At 41.6% G+C, this 14801-nt stretch overlaps 1 long non-coding RNA gene across 2 annotated transcripts in view; it reads right to left on the bottom strand.

Moving 5' to 3' along the window:
* LOC146762619 (uncharacterized) overlaps nucleotides 1–1768 on the bottom strand; it is a 39254-nt gene extending 37486 nt beyond the window's left edge. Inside the window, exon 1 of one of the 2 annotated variants that reach the window (XR_014939907.1) lies at nucleotides 1659–1768. This is a non-coding gene — a long non-coding RNA (uncharacterized LOC146762619). The remainder of the gene's footprint in view (nucleotides 1–1658) is intronic. The other variant, XR_014939906.1, reaches the window with a different exon arrangement.
* Between the last annotated feature and the right edge of the window lie 13033 nt (nucleotides 1769–14801).

Genomic DNA, 14801 nt, shown 5'->3' with positions numbered 1-14801 from the left:
TTAAAGCTGCTTGGAACATTCTGGAAGCCCCGTTTATTTTTTATCTTTATTTATTAATTAATTTATTTTTCTGATTCTCTTTATTATTGATGCTTTAATGCAAAGAATCACAATTCCCAAAGTCAGAATTTGCCTGAATGTTGCCCTGTCTTACTCTACACAGCTATCCTGAAGAAGTTTTTGTAAACTTTAAAACCAGCAAATGCCGATTGCTTTGACATTTTAACAGTGTCAGATATTGGTTTGCAACTGGGGACTGTAAAAGCAGAGCTGAGCAGGCACCCCCGCCCACACAGGCAGCTTTAGTATTTTTTGGTTTTATAAAACATTTTTTGAGTGTTTCTCCTGCTGGTTGCTATTGAAACTTTGACAAACTTTTCCAGTGCTTAAGAAGTGACACAAAGGAGGGATTGTTTCATTTTTCCTTCTCGATGATGAGGGAATTTCAACGTCATTGAAGGCAATTCAATGAAAACAATTTGGATATTATCTGTTTTACTGTGTCAGTGTGAAAAGGAAAGAAGAACAAAATCAGAAAGTCTCTCTGTGTATGTCTGGACTTTGGCAGGCATCACGTTTGAAAATCACTGTGAAATACTTTGGTTTGCAATAACTGCAATTTTGCTTTGAGATCCAGATTTTCATTTTTTGGATTGTTTTTTGATTGTTCTGATTTGTTGTTGTTGTTGTTGTTGTTATTTTGTTGCTTTGGAAATAGCGAATCCCTGCTAGATGTGAACTGAAAGTTCTTTTGTTATCTAGAGAATGCAAAATTTGGACAGCCGAATTAAAAATAACAATTGAATGAATGTCTTTGCTTACAACTACCCCCCCCCCCCCAAATTATATGAGAAAATTAACTGAGCTCATTTTTTCATAATAATTACCTTGTGCTTATTCCCATCAGCCAAGACTGTCATCTGCAAACATGAGTAAAAGCTATTAATGCTATACTCACTGAATTCCAAGGAAATTTCTTGCAATGTGTAAAAGTAATCATGTGCAAATGTGCTTGCAGATTGGGACTGTATTGTCACCCAAATACATAATGTAGTTTCCAGGTGGTAGCTATCTGATATTATGTTTATTTTTGTTTTAACACAATGAACACTCAGCAGCAGAGCAATACTGCTCACTGCCTTTTCTTTCTAATATTGTTCGTGGCAGAAATCCAATTTATACAGTGTAAATAATCATTATTTTCAATAGGCCGAGGATCTTTCCTGGAAAGAATATAACCAATGCTTTCTACTCCTACTTGTGCCATTCATGATATTTCAGTGATGTGGATTAGCATAAAAAATCCATTACCCAACGAGGGATGGTAGGAGGGGAAAAAAAAAAAGGAAAAAAAAAAAGAAAGAAAGCAGAACATGCCTAGTGCTGCAAGGCACAGGGAAGTAAAAGCAAATAGCAAAGCAGGTGGAAAAGCTGACAAGGAAGCTTAATATACCAAAGGAGTACTGAGAGCACTTGGCCAAGGGGAAGAGCATGGCAGTCGGAGTCTTTGAGGCATCATTCAGCTCCCACCCATCATTCTTTGGGATCTAGAGATTGCTAAGCAGCCCTTTTATGTGGGGCTTGCCACAGCCCTGAGCCCTCTCCTGAGCCACTTTTGATGTACAAATAAAGGATTTGAGAGTGGATGCTTTTCTCACCTGGAATGTTGTCAGAACCCAGGGAAGCTCTTCAGTTGCCCTCTGAAAAAAGAATCCAGTGGGATGCTAAAGAAAGAATGCTTTTCATCACTGACTTCGCAAATGGGAGTGACTCATGTGCCATCTGTTTTGTCCCTCCAACTGATGGTATGCGCTCCCTGTTTGTGCTGGTTAACGTATTTTCCATCTATTAAAGGGAGAGGAAACTTTGGAGCAGTCAAAACAAACATGTCTGAAAAAGGCTGAAGTTTTGGAAAGGGCTGGCTGGGAAATGGCTGCCACCATCACTGCCCATTGAAACATGAAGCCCATGGGCAAAGACCTGGTTACTACCTACTGACATCTTCTGGCAACACGTCAGGTATCTCCAGGTGCCTGCACTAGCTCCTGAGTGCACAAGGCAGAGGAGAGCAGGGCACAACACCTCGCTCCATGACCCTGCTCCTCAGGGACAGCTGTCACTTCTGCTTTGTGGGGATGGCCGTCCAATGTGAGCCCAGTGGGGGTTCTCTGGACTGGAAGGCAGGGGGCCAACTGAGTTTTGATAAGTGTATATTTATAAGCTGTCTGGAGAAGGGGAATGGAGTCTCTAATATCTGCCCCAAAGATACTGTTCCTCTAGTACAAAAGGTAGGGAGCAACAAATGAAAAGCAGTAGGCTTTCCAGCCTGTCGCTGAACAGCAGTACTACTTGTTGCAGGATGCTGAAATCCTATCACACTCTAAGGCACTGCCTGCAGGATCCTTAGCAAGACAGTGACAGAGTTTACTGACAGGACATGGATGGATGGTACCATTGGAGGAAAATCAGTGGAGCTTGGACTCTTCTTACATCATGGCAGGAAGCAAAAGGCATAACCAGGACCAAGGCAGACTTGCAAAAGCACAGCCTGCCCAAGGAGCCTCAGCAAGCCCCCTCTTCCCCTTGGTACCTTGCTGTCAGGCACTTGTAAATAGTTTCTCGTGGGCTTTAAGATTTCGTATGTAAATACAAGGTGACAGAAGTGCAAGACATTGTCTAAGCATTAAAAAAAATAATCCTTCTTGAGTCCTCAGTGGGCAACCAGACTGTCACATTCAGTACTTCAGGAGGAGCTCATGGGTCTGGTGACAGTTTCAGCCTCATGTGTCACCATTTTGCTCCAACTGGTTTATGTGTCTTCTTTATCAGTGAAAATACCTAGTTAAATGAGTCGGAGAAACAAACTGTACCTATCACCAGAAAATCTCCCACTGAAACAGTTTCCAAACATATGCGTTAGGTAATGAGCCTGTTTCCCTGACTGTGTCACAACGTTCAGTGCTATTCTGGTTGTATTTCACAAGCTGGCATTGCTTTTTTAATGTGCTTGCTGCTGGTCTGTTCTGAATCAGTTGTTCTGCTTATTCTCAGGCTGTTTTTGTGTGAAGCCACAGTTACACGAGCCAGCTTATTTCAGCTCCACACCATACTTCTCGTGGGAGCACAATTTCCAGCTCTCTCTATCCGTGTTCATCTCCTCTATCTCTAGCCACTTCTTTCAGTGCAGTGTGAAACCAGTTGTAATAGGAAAAGGTACAGAGGACACTTCAGAGGCCCTACCTGCCATTCTTTGCCACAGATGCACAGTAATGTAACTCAGTAATTCAAGCAATTCATGAATGCTTCCAGAAAATATGAGCAAGGTGTTCAGAAAGCTCAGCCTTCTGCCTGGGAAATCTCTGAGAACTTCTTGTGCATTACATCAGCCTTCTTAACAGTTTACATGTCTCTTTTTTTGTTTCCTCCCTCTGGAAATATTTGTCACAGTGGATTATTTTATCCAGCAGTGCTGTATGTAAAATGTAGAGCATTAATACTTTATTTGGCTAAACATGCATAATTTGGGAAGACAGGTGAAGTGATGGATTACTCATCATGCTTTTAACATAAAGTCTTGTTAGCTGCAGTTTTAGATGTTATTTATTTGGAATTACAGTGAGGATATGATGTCTGAGTGGAAGCTCTTTATGTATATAAATTAAACCTCCTTCTGCAGCTGACAGTAAGTGGGGGAGTGGGAGAGGGGGTTGATTTAGAATCATGGAGGTGTAGAATCAAGCTCACCCACCCCAACTCCTGCTGTGGGCAGGGCTGCCCCCCACCAGCTCAGGCTGCCCAGGGCCCCATCCAATCTGGCCTTGAGCGCCTCCAGGGATGGGGCACCACAGCTTCTCTGGGCAGCTGGGCCAGCGCCTCACTGCCCTCTGGGGAAAGAATTTCCTTCTAACATCTAACCTAAATTTTCTCTCTTTTAGTTTGAAAACCTTCCTCCATGTCCTACCACAATCTCCCCCCTCTCCCTGCTAGTTGCCCCTATTTTGCTGAACTCCAGAATTCTGTGGCCTTCTGGGCTGCAAGTGCATACTGCTGGCACATATTCAGCTTTTTGTTTATCAGGACTCCCCAAAACCTGTAATTTTCTCTTATATCTGTGTATTCAGACAGAATTATCACAAATAACCTAGCGGTAAGGACGTACCTAACACAGTGGCACTAATGCTTTCCCTCTACTTTCTACTAATGTCCTTATGTTTTGACTTGCAGTACCTCTTGTGCTGGTTGTGGGAAGGTAATTCCGTTAGGATGCATGCCTTGACCTTTGTTATCTATTAAAATGGCTAATTCTGGCACTGGATGTGACAGAGGGTTTGTGCTGCAACTCTCATGATTTGCTCCTGGCTGCTTCTCTCCCCACCCTTCTCCATTATGATCTACAGTTGAGCACAACAGACTGGGCTGCACATACATCTCCAAGAAGTCCTGCCTCTCTGTTGCTAAAGGAGGATTTCCATCTCCTTTTCTGGAAGATTACAGACATCTGGATTCATGACTGCGAGTGTTTGCAACTGAAATAAATTTAAACCAATTTTGCTGTTCTCATGGAGTAGGGAAATCACCCTTTATACATCTCACAGCTGTCCTAAGTCACCTTCCTCAATGCCTATTTTTTATTGATTTCATGCTCGTGACAACTCAGCTTCAAAAATTCTTTTTAAGGAAGACTGCAGTATTTTCTGGGAAGACAGAGGTACTCCTGCTTTGAATTTGTGCTATGGAAGAGAGAGGCGAATATTAGATTTTTCATAACAGCAGTTGAACTAAGAGAATGGAAAAGCACTTGCACAATGCTGAGACAAAATATATGTATATATATATATAAGGATTCTTTTGTGAAACAACTACTTTTCTTTTTTGTACTAAAAGGAGATCTTTTCAACGTCATTTTGGGACTGTTTAATCCTTTTAACCTTTTATGCTTTTTTTTTTTTTTTTTTTTTTTTTTTTTTTTTTTTTTTAGAAAGAGAGTTAAATAGTGTCATTTACTGCAGTGAAATGTTTCTAAAGCAACATACAAACATGCTGTTTGGATGTAATTCTCCCAGTAATTTTTAAACTCTTTTTTTTTGCAACAAATTTCTTAGTTCTTGCAGATGTTTTGCCCGTTTCAGACAGGGGCTGTATGGGTCAGGAAAAGACAATAAGCAGAAATTCCTTCCTAAAACGGATGATAGACTAAAGAAGACCCCAAGAAGCAAATGACCAGTGCTGGAGGGAAGCAGCTGATTAAAGATCTTTAGTGGTGCTGTATGGTGTTTTCCATGCCATGCTCTTGGGAGCCTACATTTGTTATCTTTCAGATCTGACAGAAACTGGTTTGGCCTAGAAGAGACCTCAAAGCTCACCCAGCCCAACCCCTGTTATGGGCAGGGCTGCCCCCCACCAGCTCAGGCTGCCCAGAGCCCCATCCAACACAGCCTTGAGTACTTCCAATGATGGGGCACCACAGTTTCTCTGGGCAGCTGTGCCAGGGCATCATTGCTCTCTAAGAAAAGAATTCCCCCTAATATCTAGCCTAAATCTCTCCTCTTTTAGTTTTAAACTCTCGCCCCTTGACCCATCTCTGCAGCATCTTGCATACGAAGGGATATTGGACCCAATGAGATGCAGGGAAAAATCCCTTTAGGATCAGACATTATGGGATTGCTGGTGCTGATTGTGTTTGCGTGAGCATGTGGTGTACTTGTCCCATGTGGCCAGATGTATGTATACATATGTACATTCATACTTGCACTGTACAGGTGCCTGTGAGAATGCCTGCAGGGTTAGGTTTCCAACCTCACTGCGTTCTGGGGCATGGAGCACTGTACTATACAACCTAACAGAGACTATGGAAAATATTTTCAGCAACCACATGAGAAGAGCTGAAGACTTGCCAGCATTTGTCATCTGACAATAAGTGTATAGACAGGTTGGCAACAGAATCTCAGATAATCTCTGCTTGGGACTACAATATATTTCAGCAGAGCTATGACAGAAGAGGAACAGTGCAAGAGCATCACCTCAGAAGCTGCTAAGGATCACTCTTTTCCAAAGTGGGAGGCTTTTTTAGTCATGAGTTACCTTCCATGGAGGAATTTTTTCTAAACTGCCATTTATTTTTTTTTCTCTGCCTAAATCACTGCTGCAGCTGTTCATAGTTGACTGTGTTTAGTTCATATTGCGATGGAGTTCCTGTAGTGAACAACCACTCTTTTATATGAATTATTGGAACACACTAAGGGAAAGAACTGAGGAGGATTCAGCTGTGAAATTATCTGTTTGTAGCATCAACTTCCTCTGTTTACCAACAAGTTTTTCACTTCTATAAGGATTTCTACAGCAAACCCTTTGTCTAGATTTAGGCATTTCATCCTCCCTATTCTTGTTTGTTTTCTTTCATCAGAACCCAGTTTTCTTTCCACCTTTCAACTCTTCTATTTATACAGCACTTTTGTTGTAATTTACTGCATTGGAAGGGGAACTGTCAGAGCTCAGTTTTGCCCCAGCCCAATCCTCTGTGCTTTCAGGAGGACGGGATTTGTTGGCTAAGTGGATTAACTTCTCTCTTTTTGTTGTGCAGGCCACCGTCAAATTGTTACTAAAATCATCAGAGATAAAATCTTTGGCAGTTCAAGCTACATATTTCTGTGGGCTGCTGCATTTTGCACAACAAACATTTGAGATGTGTAGGTTTTACGTGGAGCTCAAGAATTTTATCAGATTTATTTTCAGATTTTTAATCGAGGAATGGACTAAGTTTAGGAAGCAAGTTTATTGTTACCCAGCAATGGCCTGTTTGTTGCTGTGCACAAGAGGATTTCGATTCTGTGCTTTAGAAGATAAGAACAAATAGAAGTACTGCTGATTGTGCTCCCTTTGGCTTCAGGATTGTGTCCAGACATCTGAGCTGTACAAACAGGGAGACAGAAAGCTGATCAGCCACTTTGTTTTCATCATCCTCTTCAGTGCATAGTATTTTTGGTAATACCCTCCCCACATTGCATTTCTCTGGTTCCACATCTGCTCTCCCTCCTCACTTGTGTGCATCCTCAGCTTAGCTACAGGAAACATGCAGTAGCAGTGGCACTGATCACAAACACTACTATGCATTCTTTTATTTAACTGATAGCAACTGCAGAACGGGACTGCATGTGCCAGGCAAACACATGGTCCAGGTCAGAAGTAGGTTAATTAAAAGGAGATAAGCAAGGCAGGAAGTCCTGAAATAGATAATAGTAGCTGGCTTGACTTTGAAACTTAATGGTTTCCCTTTTCAGGAAGTTTCTTTCTTTCCTTTTTTTTTTTTTTTTTTTTTTTTTTTTTCAATGGGCAAGGGGGGACGGAAATGTGATTAAATGAGATTAAGTGGCATTTAATTCACATATTTTTCTCTTCTCTGGAATATGCCTGCTACTGTTCTTGCTGAAGGCAGTGCTCTTGCATTCTGCAGCAGCAGAAGAGCCTGGGTAAATAATTGTATGCGGTTCCATAGAAAGTGCTCCACATGGGATTTCAGAATTGTGATGATACTAGATACAGCAAAGTCACATTTTATAGGGATAAAAGACTGTGTGTGTGAAGCACAACTCTTTACATTTGCTTAATTAAATTTCCTGAAGTCAAGGCAACTGGACTTGTCTGTTTTGCACTAGGAGAGGTTCAGTTTGGCTGTAAGAAAACATTTCTTTGCAGAGGAAGTGTTGAGGTGGTGGCACAGGCTGCCCAGGGAGGTGGTGGAGTCACTGTGGATGTGGCACTGAGGGACATGGACAGTGAGCATGGCAAAGGTGGGCTGGCGGTAAGACTAGATGATCTTAGGGTTTTTTTCCAACATTAATGATTCTATGATTTTGCCTGAGATGGACGAGAGATGGCATGAAATCTTTCACAGATCTTTCTGTTCCCAGCTTTTTCCAAGGGAAATCCATAGCCCTGCAGCTACTTCTGGGTACCCACATAGACCTCTGGTCAGGTCTGCTTTGCCTCTTGAACATTAAGCTCACTATTGAAGTGGTAACAAGTTCTCTTAAGTTTTCTTGCTGCATAGAGAGAACATTTTCCTCCTCCTTCGAGTGGACTTCTGGTAACACAGCTGACTGCTTGAAGGTGTGGACTGCCTGTGCAGCTGGCTCATACCATTACAGAAAGATATTAATGAAAATAATCACCAATGTCTATTTTCAGGGGAATGCTGTATGTGAGCAGCAGCCACCTGCATAGGAGGGGGTGCCAGCCATGAAACATATGGTGCTCCCTACATCAGAATGTTAGCACACTGAAAAGTGCAAATGCAGTCTTATCAGACCTGGTGTAGTCTTGTCAGGATGTATCTGTCCTGACTGGGATGCCAATACACTCTGAATTGCAGAGGCATAGTTTGTCCCCCTGAGACAATGAGCAGGTGCTGACCGCCTGATGGCAAAATCCAGCTTTTCTCACATCACAGATATTTTAGACTTGATGTTTAGATTGGAAAACTACACTTCTCTGAGCCATATTTAAATGAAGATTTTTTTTTCTTCTTTTTCTAGAAATCAGATTCTCTATGAGATGAACTTGCCATGACTTTCTGGCAGTCAGAGGTATGTTTTTCACTGAGTTGTATGCTTCACATACCGACTGTGCTTCCCATGAAATTACGAATACGCTTAACATGAAACTAACTGGATTTCACCATCAATTTTCTTATTTTCACCTTTGCAGATGGATCTCACAATGCTTAGTGATTGGGTAATAGAATGACAGAAGAATTCAATGTCAATAAATGCAAAGTGATGCATATGCGGAAAAAGAACCCTCACGGCACATTGGACTGACAGTTTCTAAATTGGCTTCTGGTGTTCAGGGAAGAGATTTGGGAGTCATTACTGATAAGTCCCTGTGAAAATCAGTTCATTGCTCAGTGGTGGTCGGAGATTGTTAGGAAGTACTAATATATGGAAAATATATAGAAAATGTTCTATATGCTTATGGTGCATCTGCACCCAGAATACTATGCAGTGACCTCATCACCACAGCTGGAGAACTGAAAGTGGCCCAGATAAAGGAATAAGCCAGCTCACTTAATGGAGGGCTTTTGTATGAGCAAAGGTGAAATATGCCAAGTATTTTCAGCTTGAGGAAGAGATGAAGCCTGCTAACAGCGTGAATAGCAATAAGTAGTTGAGGAAAGAGATTAATTATCATTCCTGACAACATAGGAATGAGGACTAATGAAATAATCAGCTGGGCGTTTAAAAAAGGAGCAGTTCATCACCCAGCATGTGGCAAAGTTGTGCAACTTGACCATAGGATATTAGAGACCAAACAACGAATAGGCTTAAAATCTGATGGGGGTAAATTCAGAGAGAATGAGGCTTCTTTTCAAAATGATACCCAGGATCAAGTCCTCTCCTTCTCAGAAGTCATTCTATTTCTGATGACTAGAAGCTGTAAGCAGGGAGGGACCATTCAGTGCCTGCGTCATTTCTCATAGGCTTCGCTTCACCACACTGAGGGGATTGAGCCAGGTGAATATCTGTATGAGGACACTATGGCTGTTCTTTCATTGTGCTCTTCTGCCATTACCATTTTTGGCTGATGTATTTGTATATTTCTATTTATATGCTTTTCCATCTCTTCTGTCACCATGCTATGTGGGTGACCCAAGCCTATCAGTGAATTTATCCCCTATAGATCCTCAAAGAGGCAGAGAAGCAACGCAACCTCCATTTGCAAGGAGTCCTCAACCTGAGAAAAGTCTGATGGGCTGGGAAGGAACTTGAGGGTCTGAGAGCTGCCTTCCGCCTTCCTCCTCTTCCTCCTCATGCCCTGTGCAGTGCCCTGCAGAGATGGCTCTGCCCCACTTCCTGCCAGCCACCCCAGAGCTGATCATGCCCAGGCTGCCTCCACCCCAATGAGTAAGGCACAGTGAGAGAGGAAAATAAAACTCTCACTATGGCAAAATCCTAAAGTTCTTAGTCAACACCAAGCAGAAGCTTGCGTGGTTTGATCAAGGTCCAGCAGCACATTTGTGGAAGAGATGGGAGCTGGATACAGTCTTTCTTGGAGACTAACCTGCAATTACAGCTGTAGTTGCAGGACACCCTATATATCCTTTTTCAATCTTTTTTTTTTCTTTTTTCTTTTTCTTTCTTTTTTTCTTTTTTTCCTCCTCCTGCTGTAACTTTTTCTTGTATCCATTGTGCTGCAATCCTGTGTTTTTCCCTTTATAGCAGTTAGTTTCTGGGCATAGTCCCTGACCACAAATACTTTTGAGTGGAACATCTGTTTCTAATGCGCTCTCTAGAAATGTTACTTTCTGCAATATTCCACTCTTCTCCCAAACGATATTTTTCCACTTATGTTTGCCCAGCATAGCTTGAAAGCAGATCAATATCTGAAGCAACAAAGGACCCAACTGAGAACAAAGACTTCGAAAGAAAAGCAAGTGATTTCCCAGGGCTCCGGGTGGCTGCAGGAGGATCAGTTTGCAGCCCAGTTGTGCAGGCAGGGATACTGTGGGGCTGTCTTCCTCCTTCTCCTCTTCTTCCTCCTCTCCACTGCTCCTACCAGCTGCCAAAACTGCACAGCCAGTTTCACCTTTCCTTCCTTGTGATCACATCTTTTTATCAGCTCTTCACTCCTAGGTGGACCCATACAAATGTTCAGAAAAGGAAATACTGCTACTCAGCCCCTTCTGTTCTGTTGTTTTTCACTGCTGTTACAGCTGCTTTTTTTTTTTTTTTTTTTAGATCAGAATTATTAGCTTAGAAGCTGTCCTGCATTACGTGAGTAAACAAACCTTCACCTGCTTGCAGAATAACTGCTCTGTATAAAGAGGCTGTGTAATTGGCAAAGTGGAGATAGAAGACAAAGCAGGAATGTTTAATGTACTTTAAGGCTTGGGGAACATGAAAAGCCAGCTGAACTCCAGAGAAAACTGTAGAGCACTTCTATTATGTTTGCAGTCGTGATGGCGTAAATAATATCTGGAAGAAGTGTAGAAATACGTAAAGTTTTATAGAGTAAGCATGGAACACATGTTGGAGATTCAGATGCATTGACGTTTGTGGGCTGGGTGCCAAGCACTGCAATGGTCGCATTGTAACTGGGGCTCAGGGACTTTTATTGTGATTCATATCCTAAAAGGGTAAATTGTGCACTGCTACAACTCACCACATGATTTAACACCAGCAAAAGAAAGGTGATGGGAGAGGAGAATTTGTTATTCCATTATATTATCTTTACAAGCCATCAGATAAGCAAATATGGTCATGGTTTCATAAGAATGAGTGTGCACCTCACAACTGGCAAAGGGAGCCTGAGAGGACAAAGGAGCAAATCAGGAGCTGGGGAGGCTAGGAAGGCCAGTAGAGTAGATAGTGGATGAGAAGCTGAAGCTGAAAACCTACTTGGCTTAAAAGAGCTGGCCTCCTGCATTTCTGTGTCTTCAAAAGCCACTGGCTTGCTACCTGGGGAGGGAGATTTCCTGCCTGGGAGGCAGAGGTGAGATCTGGCTCTTCCATGCAGATGCCCTGCCTCCTTGCACATAGACACTCCCTTAGATCCCTCTTCTTCATCAAAACCAAACCAAACCAAACCAACAACAACAAAACACCACCAAAACAAAAGGTAGATTAGATGAGAAAGTCTCACTTCAGCCCTTGTCACACACTCCCAAGTCACCTTTGTCTGTTGTAGTGTTTCTCCCTCCTCTCAACAAAGAAGGCACACTTTATGCCTTCTTCAGCATCAGGATCTGCAGCTATCCTTTTCTCCTCTGCTCATCCATCCATTTAATGCCTAGCATGACTGCAAATGTTTGCCATATGGGCCAGTCTCTTGATATTTTTCTCTGGCCTGAGTTTTAGGTCAGTAATGAGCAGCAAGAACAATTATAGAAAAGTCTGTCACACTTGAAAGAAAACGTAATTATAATTTTTATTCCTCCAAAGCTATATTCTTAACATGGATTCCCAGATACATAAGAAAATGTTTAACATTTACACTGGGATTTTCATCCAAATGTGATAAAGTGGCACCAATAATACAGAGATTCCCTCTGTAATAATTGTCATGCTTTTGATACTATTTAGCACATGGTAAATACGATGAAACAGAGGAAATGATTTGTATTGCTGGAGGTCAATAGGAAGTCCAGTAGTTTTACAAAACATGCCCAGCAAACAATCCGGCTAGGACAGTCATACCTTTGAGGCCTATTAGTCGCCTTGCACAGTAGCCAGTAGCCTCTTTTGAATCTCCCAAGAAATATCTCTCAGCTTGAATTCTGGTCTTTGATTCCTGAAAGGGTGCTATGTACAGCCCATGGAGAAAGCCTTCTATGCTGGGCTGTCACTGTTACTGTGCAGCCATGAGCATGGTGGCTGTTGGGAAGAGTTTTTATTGCAATGGAGCTGTGCTGGGCTTAGAATAGAAGATTGGCCCCCATCATCTATACACAACAGGGAAATCCTGCAAGGGGCTATGGAGCAGGAGTAAGCTTCTCAGAAGTCAAAAGTGTCAGGTCAAGTATTAAAGCAATTTAATCATTTTCTTTTGTAAGAAATACTGTGACAAATCATTTTGTCCTTGTTTATTAAAACCGTTCTTTGTCTGGAAAAAGAATTCACAGTTTATAGAAACAAAATTTTGTGGAAACAGAATTTTGAACTCATTTAGATGTAGCTGGAAAATTTTAATTATAGATGGACACTGACTTTAGCACATTTTAGTCATATTTTACTTGTTGGAAAGTGCAGTGGGTCTGAGTCAGCATGTTGCACAGCTGCCTCCAGCCCAGGGAGGAGACCGGGCACAGCAGACCTTGCAGCTCCAGATGTTGTGCTCTAGTTTCTTTTCATAGGCCTTTTGTAAGCCTTCTCAAGACCTGGTGATATACTGATGAAAAGCATTTTATTTAAGGGAGAATCTGGATGATAAAAATGACTAGAAACCGAACAATTCCCATTGGTCTGACTGTGGCATCTCCTTCAGGTAAAGCACTGAGATTCTTGAAGTAAGGCACATGTTCAGATTTCATTAAGGTAAATATTTTAAGCTGTTGTCTTAAGGAGGAATGACTGCAACAGCAAAATTGGCTTATTTTGAGAGAAATGGCATAGCTCAAAACAAATAAACTACCTCACACAGGAAGGTAGGAGTGCACAGTCTTTTTCATGAGGAATAGAATGTTGAGGTTTTGGTCATGTGTCTAAAAGAACGACATTTTGGAAGGAAAGGGAGTAAAAAAAGTGAAACCTGTACCTGGGTGCAGAATAGTGTTTGCCACGCTGGGATGGAGCACAGAAATGCAATGAAAAGGGTGGAAATGAATTTGTCTCTCTTCAAACCACAAAGTAAACATGCTACATCTTAAAACACTATCAGAGCATTTATTTTTTACAAAAGTCTTGTTACTTTACCTGTCACTCTGATTTATGCTGCTTAGAGAACATGGATCTGCAGTCAGGAAAAAAAGAGGAGAGCCATATGGCAGACAACCGTCAAACAAACCAACGCATGCAATATAGATGCCAAACGCATTTTGTTCAAACAAAAGGAGCAGAAAAACAACCACATTCCCCTTTGATACCTTTATAAGCTTTCATAAAAGAGTGTTTACCTGGCTTTCTCCTCCCTTTAATCCTTTTGAACAGACTTGCTCTATGAACATGTGTGCTCACGGTATTTCCTAATTCAGTCGGGTTTTGATAAGATTACAGTTCACAGAGATATATATGGCCAACCCTGTGAATAACTCTGGGACTGGCATCAATTTTAGGTGTTATCACTGTATTTTTATGTAGCTGAAATGTTGTGCCTCAGAAAGCAGCTGACAGGCAGGGGCTGTCGTACAAAAAGCATCTGTTATAGGTCATCTGTATGTTCATCCATGAGAAAAGGGCTAACTTAATCAGAATTTTCCATGGGTGCGGTACGTCTCACTCCATGCAGGAAGACTTGTGTTAATTGATTGTGTTAATCACATCCTTCTCTATTCATCATAATCCCACGTTTAATTTTATTTAGATTGTACTTTTCCCTCGAGGAACTGTGCTTGATCTGAGCACAGTTAGATTTGGTTAAGTTTCTTGACCTAACAAGGAGAACAGAAGAGTGTGCTGAAGATGTGACTTGATCCAAAGGAAAAAAGAGCAGAAGGGAGGAAAGTGAAATTTGGTGCAAAAACTGAAGTATTGTCTTGGGCAATACTAAATACGTTTATTCTAGAAATTAAAGCAGACAGGAGCAAGTTCTTTCAAACTGAGGGATTTGAAGTGGCACCACCTACTCCCATGCTGCTGCATTTTCTTCTCCCATGGGGTGAGTGGCCATGTCGACACTGCTGAACGGGAGCAGCCACAGCTCTGTGCTGCTTCTGGACCAGGAGTGAATGAACATTGTCTGGAAGAGTGCTACTAGACACAAACCTTAATTATTTCAAGATTTAAGGATAGGCCATGACACTTCAGTATTATTGTACTGATATAGCTCATGGATCTCCAGTCTATGAATAGTGTATTTTTATTGTATAAAGTTTCTCTTCTTACAGAATATGGTAAGGAAAAGCTAATTGGGAATTCCAGATTTACCATTTAATTTTCTTCCCTTTCACAACCTCAGTTCAAATTCTTATTATTATATCAAGCTTTACTTGATATAATTTGCCTCAGCCTCAATTTAGGATGGAGGGATATTAGCCCAGTAAAATCCTGGAGGAAAAACAAAAAACCCTAAAACCAAAACAACAAATAAACAAACAAACAAACCCCCCCCCCCACACACACAAAAAAACCAACAGCAAAAAACAAAACAAA

This window comes from Coturnix japonica, chromosome 1, assembly GCF_054131305.1.
Source record: "Coturnix japonica strain WE chromosome 1, WE-NBRP24, whole genome shotgun sequence".
In the NCBI taxonomy this organism is placed as follows: domain Eukaryota; kingdom Metazoa; phylum Chordata; class Aves; order Galliformes; family Phasianidae; genus Coturnix; species Coturnix japonica.
Note: the sequence above shows the minus strand (reverse complement) of the source record. Positions and strands in the feature narration are given on the sequence as shown.